The 23,745-nt window shown below is 39.9% G+C and overlaps 1 protein-coding gene across 1 annotated transcript in view; it reads right to left on the bottom strand.

Moving 5' to 3' along the window:
• The window catches only part of kcnj14 (potassium inwardly rectifying channel subfamily J member 14), a 34,926-nt gene extending 11,832 nt beyond the window's left edge, over positions 1-23,094 (bottom strand). The window contains exon 1 of the mRNA XM_002934998.3: positions 22,819-23,094. The gene's annotated coding sequence lies outside the window, so the exon portion shown is untranslated. The remainder of the gene's footprint in view (positions 1-22,818) is intronic.
• Between the last annotated feature and the right edge of the window lie 651 nt (positions 23,095-23,745).

The raw sequence follows: 23,745 nt of genomic DNA, 5'->3' as shown, positions 1-23,745 counted from the left end.
ATTCTATAGAGGTTTCGGATTTTTGACGCTGTTTTTTTGTGCAACAGTTCGAAAAAGTTGCAGTTCTAATGCAACATGGCAAAAAATGATAGATTTTTGTGACTTTTCTCACGCTGACTTTTTCGGTTCAGACTTTTTAATAAATGTAAGACATTCGTGAAAACAAGTTTATTAAAATTTTGTTTTAGTAATTCTGCCCCGGTCGCCCCGGTCTACTAAAAAATCCTTTAACCCTTTAAGTGCCAGCCGAATTCATCATTTCGGTTCCCCCCAGTGCCAGACGTTTTTTAAGCATTTTGTACTCATTCACTTTAACAATGTTTTTTGGTAGGAAAACCTCCACGAAACTAGGGAAATTATATATCGTTTTTTTCGTCACTAATTGGGCTTCGACATACATACCAAATTTTATAACTTTTCTGGAGATATGATGTGTATTTTGGGTGAAATATGTAAAAAAAAAAAAAAATTATGAAAAATTTCTGTATATTTTGAGGTTTTTTTCCATAGAAAAGTTAATTTTACTCACTTTTTTTTATTGTTTGTAAAAGCCCTGATACTCCCAATTCCAACGATACCAAATATGTGGTGGTACCCCACAGTTCCTGTCCAGAAGTAACCCCCAAACTAAAGCAATACTTTGTACAATATCACACCAGAACAAAGCAGAAAAGCGCTTGTAACAGTTAATGCAGCATAACTTATATGTAAATCTAAAATATCCCCTCATTTTTGGTATCTTTAGAAACTACAGACCTTCAGGTTTCTAGGTGCAATGTAGTTTTCACTCAAAAGCCAAATACCTTTTGTCAGTGCATTGTGAAATTTGGAACTTTTTATGACTTTTTTTTTTTCTAAAACGTAAACTTGGACGCATGATCAAATGTGGATTTGACAAAAAAAAATCTCATAAAAATTTTCTAACAAAGGCATATTTGAAAGACAAACTTCTCCTGAATAAAATGATGCCCCATATGTATGGGTGCACATAAAGACATGGGCACCAAACACTCCAAAGCAGGGGCAATGCACAAGGGCAATTACAGCTAAAAATGTGGGGGCTGCGCTCTATGTGCACTTCCTGCAGTTTTTCAGTGTTAACCCCCCCTACCTGTGAAATAACCCCCACAAACTATATATTTCTGAAAAGTGCACACCTTCAGCTATTCAGAGACACCACTCTTCTCTTTCTACATGGAAAATTGTGGCCGCAGTCCCTTGCAGAAGTCAGCGCTTTGGTCAGAAATCAAGGAAAAACCAGATAAAAAACCTAGATTTCTCCCCAAAATCTCCATGGCAACTACCAAAAACTTACTAAACATCAATCTGCAAGTTCCCCTGAATAAAACGATACCCCATATGTATGGGTGCACATAAAGACGTGGCCACCAAATGCCCCAAAACAGGGGCAATGCATAAGGGCAATTTCAGTTGAAATTTTGGGGGCTGCGCTCTATGTGCACTACCTGCAGTTTTTCAGTGTTAACCCCCCCTACCTGTGAGATAACCCCCACAATCTATATATTTACGAAAAGTGCACACCTTCAGTTATTCAGAGACACCACTCTTCTCTTTCTACATGGAAAATTGTGGCCGCAGTCCCTTGCAGAAGTTAGCGCTTTGGTCAGAAATTAAGGAAAAACTAGATACAAACCTAGATTTCTCCCCAAAATCTCCATGGCAACTACCAAAAACTTACTAACCATCAATCTGCAAGTTCCCCTGAATAAAACGATACCCCATATGTATGGGTGCACATAAAGACGTGGCCACCAAATGCCCCAAAACAGGGGCAATGCATAAGGGCAATTTCAGTTGAAATTTTGGGGGCTGCGCTCTATGTGCACTACCTGCAGTTTTTCAGTGTTAACCCCCCCTACCTGTGAGATAACCCCCACAATCTATATATTTACGAAAAGTGCACACCTTCAGCTATTCAGAGACACCATTCTTCTCTTTCTACATGGAAAATTGTGGCCGCAGTCCCTTGCAGAAGTCAGCGCTTTGGTCAGAAATCAAGGAAAAACCAGATACAACCCTAGATTTTGGTCAGAAATCAAGGAAAAACCAGATAAAAACCTAGATTTCTCCCCAAAATCTCCATGGCAACTACCAAAAACTTACTAAACCTCAATCTGCAAGTTCCCCTGAATAAAACGATACCCCATATGTATGGGTGCACATAAAGACGTGGCCACCAAATGCCCCAAAACAGGGGCAATGCATAAGGGCAATTTCAGTTGAAATTTTGGGGGCTGCGCTCTATGTGCACTACCTGCAGTTTTTCATTGATAACCCCCCCTACCTGTGAGATAACCCCCACAATCTATATATTTCCGAAAAGTGCACACCTTCAGCTATTCAGAGACACCACTCTTCTCTTTCTACATGGACAATTGTGGCCGCAGTCCCTTGCAGAAGTCAGCGCTTTGGTCAGAAATCAAGGAAAAACCAGATAAAAACCTAGATTTCTCCCCAAAATCTCCATGGCAACTACCAAAAACTTACTAAACATCAATCTGCAAGTTCCCCTGAATAAAACGATACCCCATATGTATGGGTGCACATAAAGACGTGGCCACCAAATGCCCCAAAACAGGGGCAATGCATAAGGGCAATTTCAGTTGAAATTTTGGGGGCTGCGCTCTATGTGCACTACCTGCAGTTTTTCAGTGTTAACCCCCCCTACCTGTGAGATAACCCCCACAATCTATATATTTACGAAAAGTGCACACCTTCAGTTATTCAGAGACACCACTCTTCTCTTTCTACATGGAAAATTGTGGCCGCAGTCCCTTGCAGAAGTTAGCGCTTTGGTCAGAAATTAAGGAAAAACTAGATACAAACCTAGATTTCTCCCCAAAATCTCCATGGCAACTACCAAAAACTTACTAACCATCAATCTGCAAGTTCCCCTGAATAAAACGATACCCCATATGTATGGGTGCACATAAAGACGTGGCCACCAAATGCCCCAAAACAGGGGCAATGCATAAGGGCAATTTCAGTTGAAATTTTGGGGGCTGCGCTCTATGTGCACTACCTGCAGTTTTTCAGTGTTAACCCCCCTACCTGTGAGATAACCCCCACAATCTATATATTTACGAAAAGTGCACACCTTCAGCTATTCAGAGACACCATTCTTCTCTTTCTACATGGAAAATTGTGGCCGCAGTCCCTTGCAGAAGTCAGCGCTTTGGTCAGAAATCAAGGAAAAACCAGATACAACCCTAGATTTTGGTCAGAAATCAAGGAAAAACCAGATAAAAACCTAGATTTCTCCCCAAAATCTCCATGGCAACTACCAAAAACTTACTAAACCTCAATCTGCAAGTTCCCCTGAATAAAACGATACCCCATATGTATGGGTGCACATAAAGACGTGGCCACCAAATGCCCCAAAACAGGGGCAATGCATAAGGGCAATTTCAGTTGAAATTTTGGGGGCTGCGCTCTATGTGCACTACCTGCAGTTTTTCATTGATAACCCCCCCTACCTGTGAGATAACCCCCACAATCTATATATTTCCGAAAAGTGCACACCTTCAGCTATTCAGAGACACCACTCTTCTCTTTCTACATGGACAATTGTGGCCGCAGTCCCTTGCAGAAGTCAGCGCTTTGGTCAGAAATCAAGGAAAAACCAGATAAAAACCTAGATTTCTCCCCAAAATCTCCATGGCAACTACCAAAAACTTACTAAACATCAATCTGCAAGTTCCCCTGAATAAAACGATACCCCATATGTATGGGTGCACATAAAGACGTGGCCACCAAATGCCCCAAAACAGGGGCAATGCATAAGGGCAATTTCAGTTGAAATTTTGGGGGCTGCGCTCTATGTGCACTACCTGCAGTTTTTCAGTGATAACCCCCCCTACCTGTGAGATAACCCCCACAATCTATATATTTACGAAAAGTGCACACCTTCAGCTATTCAGAGACACCATTCTTCTCTTTCTACATGGAAAATTGTGGCCGCAGTCCCTTGCAGAAGTCAGTGCTTTGGTCAGAAATCAAGGAAAAACCAGATAAAAACCTAGATTTCTCCCCAAAATCTCCATGGCAACTACCAAAAACTTACTAAACCTCAATCTGCAAGTTCCCCTGAATAAAACGATACCCCATATGTATGGGTACACATAAAGACGTGGCCACCAAATGCCCCCAAACAGGGGCAATGCATAAGGGGGGGCTGTGCTCTATCTGCAGTTATTTAGTCTAAACACCCCCATACCTGTGAAATAACCCCCGCAAACTATATATTTCTGAAAAGTGCACACCTTCAGCTATTCAGAGACGCCACTCTCCTCTTTCTACATGGAAAATTGTGGCCGCAGTCCCTTGCAGAAGTCAGCGCTTTGGTCAGAAATCAAGGAAAAACCAGATACAAACCTAGATTTCTCCCCAAAATCTCCATGGCAACTACCAAAAACTTACTAAACCTCAATCTGCAAGTTCCCCTGAATAAAACGATACCCCATATGTATGGGTACACATAAAGACGTGGCCACCAAATGCCCCCAAACCGGGGCAATGCATAAGGGGGGGCTGTGCTCTATGTGCTCTACCTGCAGTTATTTAGTCTAAACACCCCCATACCTGTGAAATAACCCCCGCAAACTATATATTTCTGAAAAGTGCACACCTTCAGCTATTCAGAGACGCCACTCTCCTCTTTCTACATGAAAAATTGTGGCCCCAGTCCCTTGCAGAAGTCAGCGCTTTGGTCAGAAATCAAGGAAAAACCAGATAAAAAACCTAGATTTCTCCCCAAAATCTCCATGGCAACTACCAAAAACTTACTAAACCTCAATTTGCAAGTTCCCCTGAATAAAACGATACCCCATATGTATGGGTGCACGTAAAGACGTGGCCACCAAATGCCCCAAAACAGGGGCAATGCATAAGGGCAATTTCAGTTGAAATTTTGGGGGCTGCGCTCTATGTGCACTACCTGCAGTTTTTCAGTGTTAACCCCCCCTACCTGTGAGATAACCCCCACAATCTATATATTTACGAAAAGTGCACACCTTCAGCTATTCAGAGACACCATTCTTCTCTTTCTACATGGAAAATTGTGGCCGCAGTCCCTTGCAGAAGTCAGCGCTTTGGTCAGAAATCAAGGAAAAACCAGATACAACCCTAGATTTTGGTCAGAAATCAAGGAAAAACCAGATAAAAACCTAGATTTCTCCCCAAAATCTCCATGTCAACTACCAAAAACTTACTAAACCTCAATCTGCAAGTTCCCCTGAATAAAACGATACCCCATATGTATGGGTACACATAAAGACGTGGCCACCAAATGCCCCCAAACAGGGGCAATGCATAAGGGGGGGCTGTGCTCTATGTGCTCTACCTGCAGTTATTTAGTCTAAACACCCCCATACCTGTGAAATAACCCCCGCAAACTATATATTTCTGAAAAGTGCACACCTTCAGCTATTCAGAGACGCCACTCTCCTCTTTCTACATGGAAAATTGTGGCCGCAGTCCCTTGCAGAAGTCAGCGCTTTGGTCAGAAATCAAGGAAAGACCAGATACAAACCTAGATTTCTCTCCAAAATCTCCATGGCAACTACCAAAAACTTACTAAACCTCAATCTGCAAGTTCCCCTGAATAAAACGATACCCCATATGTATGGATACACATAAAGACGTGGCCACCAAATGCCCCCAAACCGGGGCAATGCATAAGGGGGGGCTGTGCTCTATGTGCTCTACCTGCAGTTATTTAGTCTAAACACCCCCATACCTGTGAAATAACCCCCGCAAACTATATATTTCTGAAAAGTGCACACCTTCAGCTATTCAGAGACGCCACTCTCCTCTTTCTACATGAAAAATTGTGGCCCCAGTCCCTTGCAGAAGTCAGCGCTTTGGTCAGAAATCAAGGAAAAACCAGATAAAAAACCTAGATTTCTCCCCAAAATCTCCATGGCAACTACCAAAAACTTACTAAACCTCAATCTGCAAGTTCCCCTGAATAAAACGATACCCCATATGTATGGGTGCACGTAAAGACGTGGCCACCAAATGCCCCAAAACAGGGGCAATGCATAAGGGCAATTTCAGTTGAAATTTTGGGGGCTGCGCTCTATGTGCACTACCTGCAGTTTTTCAGTGTTAACCCCCCCTACCTGTGAGATAACCCCCACAATCTATATATTTACGAAAAGTGCACACCTTCAGCTATTCAGAGACACCATTCTTCTCTTTCTACATGGAAAATTGTGGCCGCAGTCCCTTGCAGAAGTCAGCGCTTTGGTCAGAAATCAAGGAAAAACCAGATACAACCCTAGATTTTGGTCAGAAATCAAGGAAAAACCAGATAAAAAAAACCTAGATTTCTCCCCAAAATCTCCATGGCAACTACCAAAAACTTACTAACCATCAATCTGCAAGTTCCCCTGAATAAAACGATACCTATGTCTGGTTGCACATAAGTACATGGCCACCAAACCTGAAAATGCATAATATTGGGGCTGCACTCTATGCACCCCCTTTTTTTTGCCTGCACCCGAATGAATGGGATACGCTCGGGTGCAGGCACATGTAGCCGATATACGCATGAAAACGCGTGAGAATGCAAAGTCTCGCGTTTTCATGCGTATATCGGCTACATGTGTCTGCACCCGAGCGTATCCCATTCATTCGGGTGCAGGCACAAGTAGCAGGCGTAGGGCTGAATTTTCGGCAAGCGTTTTTCCACTTGCTGAAAAAATCAGCCCTACGCCATGTGTGGCATCAGCCTAACCCTTGGCAATAGAAACTACCAGAACAATCTTAGCACCTCTGGACCTTTCTAGAACAACTGAAATCAAATGAAGTTAAAATGGAATAAAACCACTAAAAGCAATCAAAGAACAATAGTTGCAATGAAATCGGTAAGAGCCCTGGATCCACCAATGTCACTGCAAAAGCAACCTTTTTGGGGGCACTAAACACACAAAGAACAATGCAAAGATAAAACACCATAAAATCAGTAAAATCCAATAAAACCACCTAAACCAACAGAAGAACAATAATTGCAATGAAATCGGTGGTCAGAGCCCTGGATCCACCAACGTCACTGCAAATTCAGCACCCAATAGCAATAAAAAAAGTTACAGTGCAATAGAATTATTCAAAAACAGAAATCAATTATGAAAATGCCAAAAAAACACTAAAATGCAACCAAATAAATCAGATAATTATAGAGCAAGATCAGAAATAAAGTTTTAGTAAAAAAAAAAAGACTGCCAAAGAAAGCAAAGAAAGAAAGAAAAGAAAAGAAAGAAAGAAAAAAAAAAAAAAAAAAAGTGTAAGTGTGTGTGTAAGTGTCTGTGTGTGCTTGGGAAAGTTGTAAATAAGTGTGTATGTGTACAAAAGTGTAATAATGACAAAGATAGAAGAAAAAATGGAAAAAAAAAAAAAAATTTTTTAGACAGTTGAGATAGAAATAAGCAAAATAAACAGTGGTAGAGAGTTGTAGTTCAGCTTACCCAAGGCAGGCAGGCGATCAGAGGCGATCAGGGGCGATAAATCCAGCAGGAAGGCAGCAGGGGAGCTCCATCCGGTCCAACGTGCGCAGCAGGAGTGAGGGAACCGACAGTAGGCGGCGACTTTTAAAGGGACAGCAGTGGACACGTCATCAATGCGTGTCCACTGCTGTCATTGGCTGGAGCGACGATCGGTGCGGCTGGGGGACCCGGATCGGTGAGTATGCTTAGCTTTGCTCGTTGCCTAGGGGGATCTGAGGGGTTTACAAGCGCTGCGCTGCTTTAAAAGCGAGCGCAGCGCTTGTAAACCCGACAGTGCCATTGGACGTAGATTCTACGTCCCATGGCACTTTGGTCCTTTAGTGCCTTGGACGTAGAATCTACGTCCCATGGCACTTAAAGGGTTAAACATTAATCAAAACCAATAGAATTGTTTTCCTTCAATAAGGATTAATTATATCTTAACTAGAAATGACTACAAGGTACAGGTATGGGGCCTGTTATCCAGAATGCTTGGGACCTGGATTTTCCAGATAAGGGATCTTTCCGTAATTTGGATCTCCATAACTTAAGTCAGCTAAATATCATTTAAATATTGAATAAACCCAATAGGATTGTTTTGCCTCCAATAATGTTTAATTATATCTTAGTTGGGATCAAGTACAGGTACTGTTTTATTATTACAGAGAAAAGGGAATCATTTAACCATGAAATAAACCCAATAGGGCTGTTCTGCCCCCAATAAGGGGTAATTATATCTTAGTTGGGATCAAGTACAGATACTGTTTTATTATTACAGAGAAAAGGGAATCATTTAACCATTAAATAAACCCAATAGGGCTGTTCTGCCCCCAATAAGGGGTAATTATATCTTAGTTGGGATCAAGTACAGGTACTGTTTTATTATTACAGAGAAAAGGGAATAATTTAACCATGAAATAAACCCAATAGGGCTGTTCTGCCCCCAATAAGGGGTAATTATATCTTAGTTGGGATCAAGTACAGGTACTGTTTCATTATTACAGAGAAAAAGGAAATCATTTTATAAAATGAAAATTATTTGCTTATAATGGAGTCTACGTCAGGCCCTACGTCCAACCCCAAGGGGACCTTTTCACATTTCATTTACATAAACACAGATGCAGTAAGACCCCCATTGAGTGAATAGCTGGGCATTATATTTTGTAGATTGTAAGCTCTTTTGGGCAGGGCTCTCTTCTCCTCTTGTATCGGTTATTGATTGCTTTATATGTTACTCTGTATGTCCAATGTATGAAACCCACTTATTGTACAGCGCTGCGGGATATGTTGGCGCTTTATAAATAAATGTTAATAATAAATAATAATAAATAATTATATTGGGCTTTTTATTGGGTCAGTGGATTGGAAACGCTTTGGATTTTTAACGCAACAGGGGACACCCAGGTAAAGAAACTTTTTTCTCCTAGTTACAACCCAAAGTACAGAGCCTGCCTTCTTCACCCCACTACTAAATAGAGAGGTGGGAGAAAAGGGCAGATGGAGAATATTAGCATCTGGGATTTCCCCCAAGATCTTGCCTATAATTTTCTATGGGAAAGGAAGTGGAACCCCCATGGTAGCCTCTGAGCCTCTACAATGGTGCACATTGTAGAGGGTCAGAGGCTACCATTGGGGTTGCTATTGTGATAAGAATTGGAATATTATTATTATTAAATAACAATATTATTGGCTGTGCAATTACATGATATACTGCGTGCGAGCAATTTAAATCCAAACATGCAGCACCATATGACTTTACATGACATCCCTACTGTAATGGGCATTTGTTAGCCTGTGGCCTGCAGACTGTCCTGTGCCGCACTGCTGTGCGAGTTAATTAGAGCACATAACACTGTGTATAACAGTTATGGATCCAAGCCTTCATGCCAAAACTATTCTAGTGGAATCCCTAAGGCATGTCATGGCTGTTTAATAGGCCTTTGCCTTTAACTGTTGCACTGCTGCAACCCAATACATAAAGGCCTAAGCTGCCCCTCATTGATGAATGCTTCTGTTTTTCAGTGGGAATATTTTAGAGCAGCGTTACACCATTAACTGTTACTGAATGAAAATTGATTTTATTTTAAAATAAGTCATTGTTAATGATATAGATGATGTCTAATGATATAGATCTGGGGATAAAGATCCCCTTTAAAGGGATTTTTCACCTTTGACTTTAGTATGATGTAGAGACAGTTTGCTATTGGTCTTCATTTTGTATTATTTGAAGTTTTTAAATATTTTCATTTTTGTTCAGCAACTCTCCAGATTGGAGTTTCAGCATCTATCTGGTTGCTAGGGTCCAAATGACCTTAGCTACCAGGGAGTGGTTTGAATAAGAGACTGGTAAACGAATAGGAGATGGGCGAAATAAGTAAAAAGTTAAAAGTTAAAAAATCACCTAAGTAATCCAGTTTTCTTTGAACTCGCCAAAAAAAACAATGGGGGCCCAGGTGCTCAAGCCTCAGACCTTCAGCTCTTAAGAGGTTAATTCAAAACAAAATACTTCATGATGAAAAGGCTGGCACAGAAAACCGGGCCATTAAAGAATAATGTGGTGCCGTTTAAAATACATTTTATTTTTTTTTAAGAAAAAAGCATCTCAAAAACAAGCTGCCTGATGCGTTTTGTGCCAAAAAAAAGGCACTTAATCATAGGCTAAAGAAAATTATATTTCTAAAAATTCTTTAACCTATTATTAAGGGCCCTCTTTCTGGCACGAAACGCGTCAGGCTGCTTGTGTTTGAGATGCTTTTTCTTCAAACAAAATATATGTATTTTAAACTGCACCACATTATTCTCTAATGATCCAGTTTTTTGTACCAACATTTTCATCATGAAGTATTTTATAATAAAAAGTAACAATAACAATACAATTGTAGCCTCAGAGACCAATATTTATTTTGCTTGCCTGGGTCAATGACCCCCATTTGAAAGCAAGAAAGAGGCAGAATTAGAAGGAAAATAAACAAAAAAGAATTGGCTGTTCTGTGACATACTAAAAGTTAACTGAGAGATGAACCACCCCTTAAGGGTAAAGACACACAGGTCTACAAGTAGCAGCTACTTTTCATGGCTACTTAACTCCAGAAAATACCCTGCCATAGACAATACTGAGAATTGCCTCTGCTAAAACACACGTAGAGACAGTTATCAGTAAATGATCAGCATTGTCTATTTCTGTAGCCATGACAAGTAGCTGCTACTAGTAGCGCAGTGTGTCTTCACCCTAATGGTGAAGACACACTGAGCTACTAGTAGCAGCTACTTTTTCATGGCTACTAAACTCCAGAAAATCCCCTGCCATAGACACTACTGAGAATTGTCTCTGCTAAAACACACGTAGAGACAATTATCAGTAAATGATTAGCATTGTCTATTTAGTAGCCACAACAAGTAGCTGTTACTAGTAGCTCTGTGTGTCTTCACCCTAAATGTGTGTTTCAGGGAAAACCCTTCCTGGATATACTCAGTGCCGGCCAGTAACTTTAGAAGATACACTAAGTGCGTCACAAAGGTCTCTTCTAATTCCACAGCTCAGTAATATGATTTTGTGCTCACTGAATATGATTGGCTGGCTGTGTTATATGGATTAAATCATTTATGAACTCTGGGATCCCTGGGGGAGGGGAATTAACTCATAGTGGGACATGATACTGTGTATGTGCAGATTATATCACAACATTACAAGGTTTATGGAGAGCATTGGTTCATCGTTGTTGCACAATGGTCAATGGTGTGAATGATATCAGCATTACAAAGGAGGAATGGATCCAATCCTGATCCAGTAGCCAAACTATTAAAGACTATTACATAGACTGTGATTCTCTCATACCCTTCGGGGGTCTTCCAGCACAGATCTACTTCTGGCAATCCTTACTGTGGCAGAGCAGTTCCCACTACAGTCTTCAGGGTATTTGATACACATGTACTCTGGTACCCTGTACACCACAATGCCACACTTCACATTCACCAAGTCCATGACTTGCAAGAGGATGACCATTGGGATCATAACTTATAAGACCCCGGGAGGTTACAGAGTTACATATTAATCTAGGTTGAAACAAAGACAATAGTCCATCAAGTTAAACCCTTCAAATTTACCTCAGTGCACAAATATCCCAACCTATGTACACTCACATAAATATATATGCTGATATATATACTAACTGTTGATTTTAATTTATTTTAGTATCACAATAGCCTTGGATACTATGCTTGTTCACCCAGAAATCACCCAAGCCCCTCTTTTAGGCATTAACAGAATCTGCCATTACAACATAACTAGGAAGGGCATTCCACAGCCTCACTGCCCTCACCGTGAAAAACCCCTACGCTGCTTCAAATGAAAGTTCTGTTCCTCTAGGGCAGTGATCCCCAACCAGTGGCTCGTGAGCAACATGTTGCTCCCCAACCCCTTGGATGTTGCTCTCAGTGCCCCCAAACCAGGTAGGTATTTTTGAATTCTTGACTTGGGGGCAAGTTTTGGTTGAATAAAAACAAGATTTCCTACCAAATAAAGCCCCCTGTAAGCTGATAGAGTGCATAGAGGCCCCTAATAGCCAATCTTAGCCCTTATTTGGCTCCTCCATGAACTTTGTTGATGCTTGTGTTGCTCTCCAAGTCCTTTTACATTTGACTGTGGTTCACGAGTAAGAAAGTTTGGGGATCCCTGCTCTCGGGGACCCCAAACTCTTGTACCCATAAGCCACATTCAAATGTAAAAAGAGTTTGGGAGCAACACAAACCTGCAAAATGTTCCTGAGGGTGCCAAATAGTTTGGTAGCTCTTATGTGGACTGGCAGCCTACAGGAGGCTCTGTTTGGCAGTACAGCTGGTTTTTATGCAACCGAAACTTACCTCCAAGCCAGGAATTTAAAAATAAGCACCTGCTTTTAGGATACTGGGAGCGAGTGGCAATTCCGGGGCTGCTGCCTCTTTCGGAGCGGGTCCAGAGGGTACGACATTGCTAGTGCAGAGAGCACTAATGCACTTTTTGCCTACCTTTAACTTGCCTCATGTCGGGAGCGGCCCTGGGTGGGTGAGCAAAATATTGCTTGGGAGCCGCTGATTGGGGATCTCTGCTCTAATCTAAAGGGTTGGCCTCTGGTGCATTGATCTTTTCTATGGGAAAAAAGGTTCCCCCACTATCTGTCTATAATGCCCTCTAATGTATTTCTACAGAGTAATCATGTCCCCTCACAAGCAGCTTTTTCCCAGAGAAAACAGCCCCAACCCTGACAGTCTAACCTCATAGCTTAAATCTTCCATCCCCTTTACCAGTTTAGTTGCAGTCTCTGCACTCTCTCCAGCTCATTAATATCCTTCTAAAGGACTGGAGCCCAAAACTGCACTGCATACTCAAGGTGGCAATGGGAAGCAATACGGCAGCCCTGTGTCCTAGTACAAACCAAGGTAGTATATATAGTAACTTTGTAGCCGACTATAGTTGATCACATTTAAATCTTTGGCAAATCTATGTATCAGATTTGTTGTAAGGCAAATCCAGCTGATCTAGATCAGGGCACTGGCATATATGGGAACTGCATAAGTGGAGGTGTATACCCCAAACAAATAAGAAGTTGGATTCTATATCGGTAGAGTTGAGCTGATGGCTGGAACCAGCAGCTGGTTAAACCTCAGATATTCAGTAACACCTTGGCATTAGTTTAGATTTGTACTCCCGTCTGTGCAGCATTTTTGTTTTATAGCTAAAGTAAGAAATGTGTAATTGCTAATATACAATATAGCATTATACAGAAATCCTTATGAATATGACTCATGTTACATAACAGGCTTTATGGCCAGCAGTTCAAGGGCACAATAGATCTCTCTGGTTCTTATATAATACATATGCTTGGTAATGCACAGCAACTCTATTCCAGTTTTTGACTGGCAACTAGGTTTTTTTCCTTCACTTTACAACAACATAATACAGGTATCGGACCCCTTATCCGGAAACCTATTATCCAGAAAGCTTCGAATTACGGAAAGCCTGTCTCCCATAGACTCTATTTTAATCAAATTATTCCGATTTTTAAAATTGATTTCCTTTTTCTCTGTAAATATAAAACAGTACCTGTAATTGATCCCAACTAAGATATAATTACCCCTTATTGGGGGCAGAACAGCCCTATTGGGTTTATTTCATGGTTAAATGATTCCCTTTTCTCTGTAATAATAAAACAGTACCTGTACTTGATCCCAACTAAGATATAATTACCCCTTATTGGGGGCAGAACAGCCCTATTGGGTTTATTTCATGGTTAAATGATTCCCTTTTCTCTGTAATAATAAAACAGTACCTGTACTTGATCCCAACTAAGATATAATTACCCCTTATTGGGGGCAGAACAATCATATTGGATTTAATTAATTTTTTATTGGTTTTTTAGTAGACTTAAGGTATGAAGATCCAAATTATGGAAAGACCCCTTATCCCCTTGGTCCCAAGCATTCTGGATAATGGGTCCTATACCTGTAGTTTAAAACTTGGCTCTGGACCTGGCACTGTTTTTAATACTTTTCTCTTGACCTAAGACAGTTTGTAATACAGGGGTCTCAAACTCGCGGCCCGCGGGCCATTTGCGGCCCTCGGTACAATATTTTGTGGCCCACACCAACGCCTTCTCAAAAGCAATGAATGGATCGCGATTTTTATTGCGATTCAAGGGATAATGCAAGGCATGGCGGGCGGGAGCTGCTGATTGCGGAAATGACGTTATGCCATCATAACAGTTATTATGGGAAGACGTTCTGTGTGCACAATTAGCTGCTAAGGAGCTAATTGTGCACACAGAACGTCTTCCCATAATAACTGTTATGATGGCATAACGTCATTTCCGCAATCAGCAGCTCCCGCCCACCATGCCTTGCATTATCCCTTGAAAGCCAATTTTTTGTGAAATCCCTTATGCGGCCCAGCCTCATCCTGACTTTGCCTCCTGCGGCCCCCAGGTAAATTGAGTTTGAGCCCCCTGGTGTAATACTTGTCTCTGAACCTGGGACTGTCTATATTACTTGTCTCTGGACTCGGGACAGTCTCTAATTCTTGTCACTGGACCTGCAACTCTTTTTAGTACTTGTCTCTGGACTTGGGACTGTCTATATTACTTGTCTCTGAACCTGGGACTGTCTATAGTACTTGTCTCTGAACCTGGGACTGTCTATATTACTTGTCTCTGGACCTGGGACAGTCTCTAATTCTTGTCACTGGACCTGCAACTCTTTTTAGTACTTGTCTCTGGACTTAGGACTGTCTATATTACTTGTCTCTGAACCTGGGACTGTCTATAGTTCTTGTCTCTGGACTTGGGACTGTCTATAGTAATTATCTCTGGACCTAGGGCAGTTCCTAATACAGGTATCGGACCCCTTATCCGGAAACCCGTTATCCAGAAAGCTCCGAATTACGGAAAGCCCGTCTCCCATAGACTGCATTTTAATCAAATAATTCAGATTTTTAAAACTGATTTCCTTTTTCTATGTAGAAATAAAACGGTACCTTGTAATTGATCCCAACTAAGATATAAATAATCCTTACTGGATGCAAAACAATCCTATGGGGTTTAATTAATGTTTTATTGATTTTTTAGTAGACATAAGGTATTGAGATCCAAATTACGGAAAGACCCCTTATCCGGAATACCCTTGGTCCCGAGCATTCTGGATAATGGGTCCTATACCTGTACTTGTCTCTAGACCTGCAATTGTCTTTAGTAGTTGGCTGTGAACCTGAGACTGTCTATAATACTTGTCTCTGGACCTGGGACTGTCTATAATATTTGTCTAGGTAACTGTCTATAATACTTGTCTCTGGACCTGGGACTCTCTATAGTACTTGTCTCTGGTCCTAGGGCAGTTTCTAATACTTGTCTCTAGACCTGCGACTGTCTGTAGTAGTTGACTGTGAACCTGGGACGGTCTATAGTACTTGTCTCTGGACCTGGAACTATCTATAAAACTTGTCACCGAACCTGAGGCGGTATACCCTCTGTTCAACATGACTTCAAAGAATCGGGCTTGTGCTAAACTTTTTGCCTGTTTAGCTCAAGAAATAATTGTGTGTTTTTTATTTTATTAGTCAGTGTAACAAAAACAGCCATTCTAGCTGCTCAATGGGATGCAGATTCAACGTGAATCGATGTGGAAGTTCTGCAGACACCCCAAGTTACAAGTTGCAAATTTTCCCCTTTAAATAATAAACAGTTGCCCTGTTGCCAGTATGAGTTCTTTTTTTAGTTGTTGTGTTTGTGAGCCGAGTGAAGGTTACACCGTGCCACCTATATTTAATCCCTCCGGCCATACAATATTGTGTAACACAGAGGTTCCACGGAATTCTGACACTCAATCGTTTCAGCTTATTCGGAAAGTATTCATAGACCGACCAACTGCGGAGCTAAACCTCCCTGCTGCCTGCGCCTTCTTCTCTTTCAGTATATCTTGGTAACCAGAGCAACATTTGTTTTTTAATCTTCCTATCAAATACCTGGCACTATCCGTACCTGCCTCTCTATTATCTGGCGTAACCCAATCTGTAATATTGTTCAAACATATTGCTTTTCCACCATTCTAGGAATGCTGTAACTTACGTGTAGTACACAGAATAAGCCTGGGGTGGGATAACCTGCTCTTATAGTCGGCATGTATTTCTGTCATTAATGGTTGCATTTGCTGTAAGGTGTAAGGTTTGCTGTAAGCAAAACCCCTGAGCATTCTGGATAATTGGTCCTATACAGGTATGGGACCCATTATCCAGAATGCTCGGGACCTGGCGTTTTCCGGATAAGGGGTCTTTCCGTAATTCGGATCTCCTACCTTAAGTCTGCTAAAAAAAAAATTTAAACATTAATTAAACCCAAAAGGATTGTTTTGGCTCCAATAAGGATTAATTATATCTTAGTTGGGATCAAGTACGAGGTACTGTTTTATTATTACAGAGAAAAGGGAATCATTTAACCATTAATTAAACCCAATAGGGCTGTTCTGCCCCCAATAAGGGGTAATTATATCTTAGTTGGGATCAAGTACAAGGCACTGTTTTATTATTACAGAGAAAAGGGAATCATTTAACCATTAAATAAACCCAATAGGGCTGTTCTGCCCCCAATAAGGGGAAATTATATCTTAGTTGGGATCAAGTACAGGTACTGTTTTATTATTACAGAGAAAAGGGAGTAATTTAACCATGAAATAAACCCAATAGGGCTGTTCTGCCCCCAATAAGGGGTAATTATATCTTAGTTGGGATCAAGTACAGGTACTGTTTTATTATTACAGAGAAAAGGGAGTAATTTAACCATGAAATAAACCCAATAGGACTGTTCTGCCCCCAATAAGGGGTAATTATATCTTAGTTGGGATCAAGTACAGGTACTGTTTTATTATTACAGAGAAAAGGGAATCATTTAACCATGAAATAAACCCAATAGGGCTGTTCTTCCCCCAATAAGGGGTAATTATATCTTAGTTGGGATCAAGTACAGGTACTGTTTTATTATTACAGAGAAAAGGGAATCATTTAACCATGAAATAAACCCAATAGGGCTGTTCTGCCCCCAATAAGGGGTAATTATATCTTAGTTGGGATCAAGTACAGGTACTGTTTTATTATTACAGAGAAAAGGGAATCATTTAACCATTAAATAAACCCAATAGGGCTGTTCTGCCCCCAATAAGGGGTAATTATATCTTAGTTGGGATCAAGTACAGGTACTGTTTTATTATTACAGAGAAAAGGGAATCTTTGAAAAATGTGAATTATTTGATTAAAATAGAGTCTAAGGAGATGGCCTTTGCGTAATTTGGAACTTTCTGTATAATGGGTTTCCAGATAGCAGATCCTATACCTGTATACCCCTCTAGTTATTATTATTTTACCCTGAATATATATCATATTGGGCCAGTTTCACTTGACTGACATGGTTTATCATGTGAAAACTTATGGTTGGAGTTTTTAGACGATAAACCCTGTGATTATATTTTTTTTAATTAAAATGCATCTCAGATTAAATCTCGTCCATCAGTTTTCATGAGATAAATCTATGCTGATCTGGTCCATTATGTAAGTACACAGTACCTATAATGCATATTAAATTGTAAATATACAAAGTATAAAAGTGTACAGTAGAAATATACCTTACATGTTCCTTTGCATACGTTCGATTCTAAATATTTTTTAGCTATTAATACAGGTATGGGATCCCTTATCCGGAAACCCATTATCCAGAAAGCTCTGAATTACGGAAAGCCCATCTCCCATAGACTCCATTTTAATCAAATAATTCAGAATTTTAAAAATGATTCCTTTTTCTCTGTAATAATAAAACAGTACCTGTACTTGATCCCAACTAAGATATAATTACCCCTTATTGGGGCAGAACAGCCCTATTGGGTTTATTTAATGGTTAAATGATTCCCTTTTCTCTGTAATAATAAAACAGTACCTGTACTTGATCCCAACTAAGATATAATTACCCCTTATTGGGGGCAGAACAGCCCTATTGGGTTTTTTTAATGGTTAAATGATTCCCTTTTCTCTGTAATAATAAAACAGTACCTGTACTTGATCCCAACTAAGATATAATTACCCCTTATTGGGGCAGAACAGCCCTATTGGGTTTATTTAATGGTTAAATGATTCCCTTTTCTCTGTAATAATAAAACAGTACCTGTACTTGATCCCAACTAAGATATAATTACCCCTTATTGGGGGCAGAACAGCCCTATTGGGTTTTTTTAATGGTTAAATGATTCCCTTTTCTCTGTAATAATAAAACAGTACCTGTACTTGATCCCAACTAAGATATAATTACCCCTTATTGGGGCAGAACAGCCCTATTGGGTTTATTTAATGGTTAAATGATTCCTTTTTCTCTGTTATAATAAAACAGTACCTGTACTTGATCCCAACTAAGATATAATTACCCCTTATTGGGGGCAGAACAGCCCTATTGGGTTTTTTTAATGGTTAAATGATTCCCTTTTCTCTGTAATAATAAAACAGTACCTGTACTTGATCCCAACTAAGATATATATAATCCTTATTGGACCCAAAACAATCCTATTGGGTTTAATTAATGTTTTATTGATTTTTTAGTAGACTTAAGGTATGGAGACCCAAATTACGGAAAGGCCACTTATCCGGAATACCATTGGGCCCGAGCATTCTGGATAACAGTAACATATGCTGTACCAGCATATGCTACTGTTCATATATAGAGGTGTAGGATCTGTTATATGGAATGCCTGGGGTTTCAGGATAAGGGGTTTTTCCATTATTTGGATCACCACAAAGTCTGCTTAAAATCATCTAAACATTAAATATTGGATTGTTTACAAATATGGATTCATGCAGCTTAGTTACCATCCAGTACAAGCTACTGTTTTATTAATACAGTGAAAAAAGAAAACAATTTACATCAAGTAGAATTATTTGCTTATAATGGTACCTATGGGAGAAGGCCTTCTCATTTCAGTTTTCTTTATTTGATAAAAGGTATTCTAAACCTATATTTCATATTATTATTCCTTAGACATACAGCATATTATTATAACTCTAACCTATATGCTACTTATATAATGGAAACTCATTCTCCAGAAATCTGTGGAATACAACTCAGCAATTCCCTGTAGTTTCCCATTATGCAGAACACGTAAGGTCCCAGGCATTTCAGATAAATGATTTCATTGCAGTGCTTTTATTACTTTCATTATTATCGTCACTACACTTGAAATGACTCCATTGTTTATACCTATGAATATGCCACATTTTATTATACCCCAGATATACCCTTATGGTGCTATGGTGCTGGTGTGTAGGGTTCTTGGTCATAGCGAATGGATCAACAACACAAGTTTTATGGGGTTTTTGTTGCTTTTTGCTACTTTCTTATTCGGCAGTGGAATTCCAATGAACCTTCCTAGACATCTGTGCTGCCCTGTATAAGAAGTAATCAGGGGATCCTTTATGGGACATTGTCGGTTGCCCCAAATTCCTGACTTTGAGAATTAACCCTATCAACACCTTAGATGACCCAAGGGAGGCTGATTACTTTTTATTTCTGTGCCAGCACTGCCTCCAATTATACTGCTTGGAACGTGACCTTTCCACAAAAATGTAATGCGAGCCCTTGTCAGCCCTGATATTTATTGCCCTGAAAATATTCTGCTGAGCTGGTAAAGCGTATACGAAACAATTGTTTTGCCTAATGCGCCAATACATTAAAAAGGCACTAACTGCATTCTGTATTTTCTGTACAAAAGTTGCTTGTCTCTATTAGGGAATTTCAATCCTGTTGTGTTCAATGCTCCTGGTGTGTGCGGCTCACTGTCTTGCTATATATATATATATATATATATATATATATATATATATATATATATATATATATATATATATATATATATACAGTATATAAATATATGTAATATCAAGTGCAAGTGACTTAAAAATGCTTAAACAAGTTAGCACTGTTTATTTGTATATAATATATAATACACAAGAGCCATGAATATCCTGTAAATGATATAAACGGTGCTTAGTGATGTCATCAGTTATTATCAGTGATTAGTGATGTAATTTCTGTCACATGACTCACTGAAACTTTTGTGTTATAATAAATAATGTACCCCCTGTTGTAAAATAATAGGATATTAGAAGTCACCTTGGAGTTCCCTAACCTGTATAAAAACATATTTGTAGATTGTAAGCTCTTTTGGGCAGGGCCCTCTTCGCCTCTTGTATTGGTTATTGATTGCTTTACATGTTACTCTGTATGTCCAATGTATGTAACCCACTTATTGTACAGCGCTGCGGGATATGTTGGCGCTTTATAAATAAATGTTAATAATATTGGTGACTTATAATATCCTTATCTTTTACAATAGGGGGTACATTATTCACTATATATTGTACAGGCTAGTCATGGCTCTTGTTTGTAATTTGTAAATCACACACATATGCACACTGATATGTGATATGTATGTCACCCTTCTATGATTCGCATCCTCTCTCAGCAGTATATGATAGGAAATATATTCACATCATTATGTAAGACCCATGCATACACTGGTATTTAGACTTTCTAGGCCCCATTTACTAAAAATAGGAAAATGTGCAAAGTGCAAACAGAAGTACCAAGCTCCCTGTTATGTTGCATCTGACTTAGGACCCTGGGGCACAGCATTTTCTTCCTTTGCTAGAATGGAGCCTGAACTCAGTGTTGCTACATTCAGTGGGGACCATTCCCCTAGCTTGTCTCTCTGAATGCACATCAGGGAACGCTGGGAGTGCTACACTGTATTGCTGTCTGTGTTATATACATGGCTCCCTGTGCCCAACAGAGCTGCAGCTTTTTGCTATACATATACACCCATTATTCAGAATGCTTGGGACCTAGCGTATTCCGGATATCGAACCTTTCCATAAAATGAATCTGCATACCTTAAGTCTACCAAAAAATCAATAAAACATTGATTAAACCCAATAGGATTGTTCTGCCCCCAATAAGGGGTAATTATATCTTAGTTGGGATCAAGTACAGGTACTGTTTTATTATTACAGAGAAAAGGGAATAATTTAACCATTAAATAAACCCAATAGGGCTGTTCTGCCCCCAATAAGGGGTAATTATATCTTAGTTGGGATCAAGTACATGTACTGTTTTATTATTACAGAGAAAAGGGAATCATTTAACCATGAAATAAACCCAATAGGGCTGTTCTGCCCCCAATAAGGGGTAATTATATCTTAGTTGGGATCAAGTACAGGTACTGTTTTATTATTACAGAGAAAAAGGAAATCACTTTTTGAAAATCTGAATATGGGAGATGGCGTTTCCATAATTCAAAGCTTTCTGGATAACAGATCCCATCCTATTACAATGAAAACGATGCCTACTTAAAAATCCCTCCATTTGTGTAGATAAAAGCAGAACGCATACAGTATTTGTGTCACAAAAATAAACCATATTTTTAATATTTTCAGGCTGTGGATTTCTTTGTAGTGAAAGAAAGAGCAGTAACGGGCACAGGCACCTGAGTACATGGGAGTTAGGGAAACTCTCTGAGCAAAATCACACCACAATATTGCAAAAAGCACAGCTCGCCACTTGGCACGACCGTCCCCTTAAATACGTGCGGAGACAATGCAGGAGCCAAGATCAAGCGCTTCTGTGACTTTGTGTATTTTCTTTAAGCCTGTCTCACCGAGCCCTAATCCCCTTGTCCTGCCCTCTTCTGAACTCACCTCTGCATAACTGTCTGGGGCACCAAGCAAGAAATGTTTTTTTTATCATACCAGCTATAGGACCTGTTATCCGGAAAGTTCAGAATTACATGAAAGCCATCTTCCCTAGACTCCGTTATAATCAAATGATTTCCTTTTTCTCTGTAATAATAAAACACTACCTTATACAGGTATAGGACCCATTATCCAGAATGCTGGGGTCCAAGGGTATTCCAGATAAGGGGTCTTTCTGTAATTTGAATCTCCATACCTTAAGTCTACTAAAAATCAATAAAACATTAATTAAACCCATTAGGATTGTTTTGTATCCAATAAGGATTATTTATATCATAGTTGGGATCAAGTACAGGTACTGTTTTATTATTACAGAGAAAAGGGAATCATTTAACCATTAAATAAACCCAATAGGGCTGTTCTGCCCCCAATAAGGGGTAATTATATCTTAGTTGGGATCAAGTACAGGTACTGTTTTATTATTACAGAGAAAAGGGAATCATTTAACCATGAAATAAACCCAATAGGGCTGTTCTGCCCCAATAAGGGGTAATTATATCTTAGTTGGGATCAAGTACAGGTACTGTTTTATTATTACAGAGAAAAGGGAATCATTTAACCATGAAATAAACCCAATAGGGCTGTTCTGCCCCCAATAAGGGGTAATTATATCTTAGTTGGGATCAAGTACAGGTACTGTTTTATTGTTACAGAGAAAAAGAAAATCAGTTTTAAAATTTTAAATTATTTGATTAAAATGGAGTCTATGGAAGACAGGCTTTCCGTAATTCGGAACTTTCTGGATAATGGGTTTCCGGATAAGGGATCCCATACCTGTTCTTGATCCCAGCTAAGATATAATTAATCCTTATTGGGGGCAGAACAGCCCTATTGGGTTTAATATTTAAATGATTTTTAAGTAGAATTGTGAATGTAAAGTTCCAAACTACCCGGAAAACCCCAGGTCCCGAGCATTCTGTATAACAGGTCCCATACCTGTACTCCAGTTCTTAAAAGGCAAATGTGCTTTCCCTAAGGTCTCCCTAAGCACAAAGCAAAAGCCATTCTTACCTTTCATGTCGGCGTGTCTCAGCAACATAGTCACTTCTCTTCTTAATGCAATAATTGCTGCCAGTAATCACATAAACTGCCTTTCCTGTTTTCCTCCTTCATAAGGTGTTGTTTTTAAAAATCCCTCCTTTGCTCTGCCAAATGCACAAAGTGAGTAGTCTCGGAGTTGTTCCTTCCTTGCTGTATATGTGTGTGCCGGGCAATCCTCTCTCAGTGTCCTTGCTTCATTCTGCCAGGGCTACATGTGGGCATCTCGGAGAATAAAATTAAATCACCACTGAGGTGGCTCAATCCTTTGATCCAATCACTGCCCTATCCTAGGCCTTCAGCCAATCACCTCTAAACCCTAGTCCCCTTTAGGATGAGCCCTGATTAAGCAGGCTTGGCACTGACAGGAGGAGGGACCCATCCCACACAGTCCTTTTGCACCAGTACAAGTGACAAGCATACAGGCAGTAGTGACATTACAATACATAGACTGTTATTTGGCCTGGGGTGGGGCTAATATTTGTCCATGCACACTTATATATTCACTTATCCAGTACATTAGACTTCTTTACTCAGGTATTTCATTTATTTGCTTTGCAAAACCTACAAATAACTTTATGTGACTAAAGGGTCACTAAATATATTGATTAGCAATGTAATTACGACGGATAAAGAGCTTGTCATTATCGATTTAGCCTGAAAGGGCAGTACACTGGGGGCCAAAGCTGCAGGCACACAGGGATCAGATCAGCCCAGTTTTGGCCCAGCACATGTGTGGTCGAATGAGGCAAAGATGCTTGTTTGAATACGTGAATAAGTGCTCCAAACGGCCTATGAATAAGTGCTCCAAACGCAAGAAACGCGTCAGGCACTCTTTGTTTTTAAACATGATGAAATAAAGTTCGGATTTTAACAGATTCCTAGCGTCCGAGGTGCTCG

The sequence above is a fragment of the Xenopus tropicalis genome, chromosome 7, assembly GCF_000004195.4.
Source record: "Xenopus tropicalis strain Nigerian chromosome 7, UCB_Xtro_10.0, whole genome shotgun sequence".
Lineage (NCBI taxonomy): Eukaryota > Metazoa > Chordata > Amphibia > Anura > Pipidae > Xenopus > Xenopus tropicalis.
The sequence above is the reverse complement of the archived record's forward strand: the minus strand, read 5'-3'. Positions and strand labels throughout refer to the sequence as shown.